Below are 5,154 nucleotides of genomic sequence, written 5' to 3' on the forward strand. Positions count from 1 at the left end.
AAAAAAGAATGAGGGAAAAGCCCAATATAAAAGCCCTGAGTGTAATCCCTGGTAACACTCACACACACATGCACACATACACACACTGAAAAGGAAGTAAGATTTAAGTGAGATGAGATTAGAAATATTACATAGACTCAGGAAGTCTTAAAGACGATCCAGAAGGAGGGAAAGTGTGTTTGTTTCAGAGATACATAGCAAGAGTGTTCTGTTTAGACGCAGCAGTGCCTTGAGTGGCCCGTATCTAGCAGTGCTGAGTCAAGAGCCACTTGATTAGAAAAGAGGACTTAAACTGTTATAAATTAGACAAAAACCTAAGTGTCAAATTACAAAATTGGTTATGAAATAGTAAAATTATTGTTTTTTTATTATCGATCTAAAAACATTTTCATTTCTCTTATTACATGTACAGGTCATGTTTAAAGGGAAAAAATTTGTGGTTGTGATGAATGTCTTTTCCATTATTAAATGTTTCCCCCCAAATGCTAAGGAACTAAAATGTCAATTTTGCTTTTGAGTCGTGTTTCTGTTGGTGCCTAAAGAGTTTTAAATCTAATTGAGAAATATTTGAAGACAGATGGCTACCTTTAAAATCTCCATATGCTTATATCATTAAATTATTTATCTATGTATTTCTAATTATTTTTTAGAGAGCAGGCTGAATCACACTTTAAAGGCAAAAGCATTCTTTCTTTAAAAAAAAAAAACTAAGCAGGAAATTACTAAAGATGTTTCCTTTATAATTTCAGGAATAAAAATGACATAACTTTAGCCCCTGACTATATTATTGTTCTAAATGAAAAGTTGTTCATAACGTTTACTCTCAGAAGTGGATATGGAAGACAATTTTGCATGTGACATTTAAAAGTCCTTGAGATTTTTTCTGGGCTTTTATTTCACGTAGTGGTAAAAGCAGGTTCTGAAAACCAGACTTTTGCTGTAACACTGCAGCAATCCTGTGCTTTGATCTATCTTCCCGGGGTTACTTTAGAGTTGATATGCCAGTGTCTGGTCTTGGGGTAGCATTTTAAAATGATTGCTGTTGTTTGCTTGTTCACACTCATGTAATCGTTTACTATGTTTCTGAACTCAAGAACTTATCACTGATAAAATATGAACTAAGTGATTTAGCACTGAGCCTTCAGTGTATAAAATGTATATATAGGAGAAGATGATGTACATTAAAAACACTTCAAACACTTCACCTTTATTTACTAAATGAGCTGGCACTCTAGCCTGCTCTATTTCTTCAGTCTCTTGTTTGAAAAAAAGTAAAGAAACTACACACACAATGCATAAAGAAATCGTTTCTGTGACCCCACAGTGAAGTTCTCAGGCATAGAACTCCTCCATTTTCTGGGAGAGAGCAGGCTTTGGAGAAAAACCTCGAAGATTTAGTTGCCTTAATTGTGCCAAAAACTGCTCGTTTTGTTCTACATATCAAAGTTAGCCTGAAGCAAAAATGAGATTTTGTTGTATCATTTTCTTTGTTTTTCATATCCCTGAAATATTTAGAGAAAACTCTAGGAAAACAATCAGATTGTTAAGGAGTGGCCATGAACTACCTCACACATGGACCAGTTTAAAATGAAGGGCTGAGCTGTGGAGCAGAGGGAATCCGGGTGAAAATCATGTTTTGTCCAGAAACAAATTCCCTCAGCGGGAGCCACTAAAGTTGGGTAGCATGTTGTTGAGAATGCTACTAAACTACTTCAACTCCTTCTCTTTCTCTTCTCCCTGTCTTGCTCCTCTCCCTCCTCCTTCTCCTGTTTCTCCTTTTTCCTTCCAATGCTTGTCTTGAATAGGCATGAACTAAACCAGGAATTTTGCAGTTTACATGATTAAATGAAGATATTTCAGGCAGTGTGATCTAATTTTGTACATAAAGGCTCACTCCTACACCACTTTGGTGAGTGACAGTGGAGCTCCATTGATGAATGATTTCTATTTTCTCATGTTAAGGATTTCCCCTCAAGCCTGTAATCAGTGAGCACCATTCCTTCTGAGTGTCCGAGCCTACTGTCTATAAGGAAATCCTATTGAATGAAATTGCTGAACTCTAGGCCACATCTTTTATTCTACCTGGTATTATGAGTTTAAAAATGAATTACAACAATAGCTTCCTGAGAAACACTGAACTGAATGGATTTAAATAGTAGGTTTCAGTGCTTTTCATTAATTTTGTTAAAATTCAGTGTATTTTTCTTCTTTTTGAATTTGTCATTTGAATGTTTTGTTTTGCAGTTACTACTACTTTAAGTGATTTTGTAGAGTTTTCAAGTACCCTCCATTTACTGGACATCACGGTTAAGTTACTTATAGAGTGCTTCTCAAAGCAGGCTCCCTGGACTTCAGCATCAGTGTCAACCAAGAACTGATCTGCATTGCAAATCTGCAGGCCCCATCTCTGAACACCCTAAATCTGAACTCTTGAGAAGTCCAGCCACCTCTTATCAGGCTTTCCTGGTGAATCTGATGTAATTAGGGAGCTATTTCTTTATTGCATCAGATCCTGGCAATAGATATAAATGAATCAAAAGAGCTTTGACTAAAAATAATATGATTTTTCTTTAGCATCTGTGGTTTTAAATTTTCTTAGCCGGTTTTTCAACTTTCCTACGTTTTTTTAAAATCACATTGGTAATTGCATCTGTATTCACCTGCTTTCTTGTTGCTAGACTCAACACCTGACACGGTAACTTAAAGGAAGAGAGGTTTAGCTTGGCTTATGTCTGAATGGGGGCCTGAGTAAACCCCCCAGGGGTCCCCAAGGCAGAAACAGCATGGACGTGTGACACAGAGCTACTTAACTATTTGTAGTTGGGAAGCAGAGAGGGCAGTAATGCCAGGGAAGAATGGGCCAGGGCCCACACCATGGTGTCCAGGGTTCTGCCTCCAAGAAGTCGCAGACACAGGCAGGAGTGTTGCTCCACTAATCTGCTAGACATTTTTAATGCAATGGGGTCAACATATTGGGATTAAAAAGCATAATACCCTGAAATATTTACTTTTATGTTTTTAAAAATTGTCTTTTAAAATAACAACAAATTGCTTATGAACAGTGATTGTTTTCTCTGGTTATCTTTCGAAACATAATTTTTTATAAAGTGACATACTTAGGTATAAATTTGTACCATGTTCGTACTTTGTGACTTTAGAAAGAGGCTTGATCTTTCTTTGTCTTAGTTACAGTGTCTGAAAATTACTTTGAATTTTACTTTGTAGATATATTGTAAGGATTAAATGATTTATTAAATTACTTAAGGAAGTGTCTCACACAGTGGTGACTGTGTTATTCTATTTTTCTGTTTATTATCTGCCTCTTTACTTGTGATAATAAATGAAAGTAATTTTAATTTGAAAGTTCAGACATGAATTTTAATAATTGCAATATTATTGTGGTCAAACAGTATACATGATACTGTTATTCAGAAAAATATACTTTAATGTGTTTGAAACATAGTCTTTTATGGTTTTGAGTTGTCTTAAACATATTACTCTACAGCAAGTATTTGTGTTTTTTAGAGATTCTATACCTACTTACAATGGCAAATCATTGGATTTCATAAATATTACTAATCTTTTTTTTTTCTTTTTTCTTAATATGCTGATATCTTTCAACTGGAGCACAGTGTGAACATGTGCCAACATTTTACAATTTTGCCTCTATTTTCTTTCCTTTGACTCATTCCTTAGTTTCTTTTCTCATCTTATGCCTCAGTAATTACAGCATCCTTAGTTCAGCTAACATGGGCAAGTGTGCCATTATGTTTAAAGTTCAGAGCAGCATAGAAAACTAGCTGGAAGACTGCAGATGGATTTCTTTTTGTTTGACAAAAAATATCTATGGAACAAAAAGAAATAGCACTTAAATTCCATCTATGGGCTTAAAATTAACTTTCCTAAAAAGGTAACAAAATTAAAAATTTGTTGGTCAGATTTCTTGAAAGGATAAAACAAAGTGATAAATTTTCAAAAGAGTGACTACTGGGGATGATGAAATTAATTGATGAAAAATGATAGAAAACAAGAATCAGACTAAAGTTATAAAATTAACATATGAAAGTTGCATATTTTGATCTCTGTTTATTGAGTTCATCATTCTGTGTTCAAACAGGTATGTATCTTTACTCCGTACTTTTTTTTATCTTGACTTGCTGTCCCATCTGGTAACTCTTTATTACTTATTGTTTACAGTCAAGTTATCTTTGCATTTTGATTTCTTTCTTTTTCTTACTGCCATGGATTCTCATTTCTATGCACTAATTTACTGACCATAGCTCTCTTGAATGGTCATCCCCTTACTTAGGCAGGATTGACAGTTTTTCTGTATCACTTGCCCTTACCAGTCTATTGTGTTATAAACACTTGGTGTGAAAAGGAACTGTACAGACCATTCTAGTTACAACATTCATTTCCTCAATGAAGAAATCCAAGCCCAAAAGACTATGTGACCTTATTAAAGACCCTCAGTAAGTCAGGGGCTGAGGCAAATCACAACTTCTGAGTATAGTTTTCTAATTCAGTGTAGTCATACGATTCAGGACAAACTTTCTAGTTTCAGAGGTGGAAATAAGACAGTGTCCTTTCCTTATACATGAATGAATATTTGCGAAGTCTGATATAAGAAATATTTGAAAGATTATTGTGTGCCAGCTGCTTACTGAATACTAAGGACCTTTGAACAGATGAACTCATTGAACACCCACCGCAGTTCTACCATGTCAGGAGTATTACTCTTCCCCTTTTTTCAGAGGGAGAAAATGAAGTAAATGACAGGTTGCCTCAGAGTCATAAATTTATAATGCCCTGTAAACAGATGAAACATACTCAGAACTTCTTAGATAAGGGCTAGTGGTTTTCAAGAGGACATGGAGTCCTTGTCATGTGAGTGAGAAGAAATAAGAGTAAGAAGTACAGCACTACCTTGCTTGCATCTCGGTGAGTGTTTCTGGCAAGCATCAGTGGTTTGTCTGGTAGCCTCCGGAATATTTCTGCACTCTCATTTCTTTGCCATTAAAGGACTGAGTGTATCAGCTTCTTCTGGAGTGTACCTAGGGTCTCCCTTTGGCCTCTAACCTTTCCAAAAAGGCTGCTTGCTTCTTTATATGAAGTTAGGACTTGAATCTCTAGACAGAGAAAGCCAGGTAGCAA

At 35.6% G+C, this 5,154-nt stretch overlaps 1 long non-coding RNA gene across 16 annotated transcripts in view; it reads left to right on the forward strand.

Annotated features, from left to right (window-relative positions):
- The window catches only part of LOC101788210 (uncharacterized), a 338,370-nt gene that overhangs the window by 17,868 nt on the left and 315,348 nt on the right, over positions 1 to 5,154 (forward strand). The window lies entirely within an intron of this gene.

Source organism: Cavia porcellus, unplaced genomic scaffold, assembly GCF_034190915.1.
Source record: "Cavia porcellus strain 051 isolate PalLab524CR breed Dunkin Hartley unplaced genomic scaffold, mCavPor4.1 scaffold_5, whole genome shotgun sequence".
Lineage (NCBI taxonomy): Eukaryota > Metazoa > Chordata > Mammalia > Rodentia > Caviidae > Cavia > Cavia porcellus.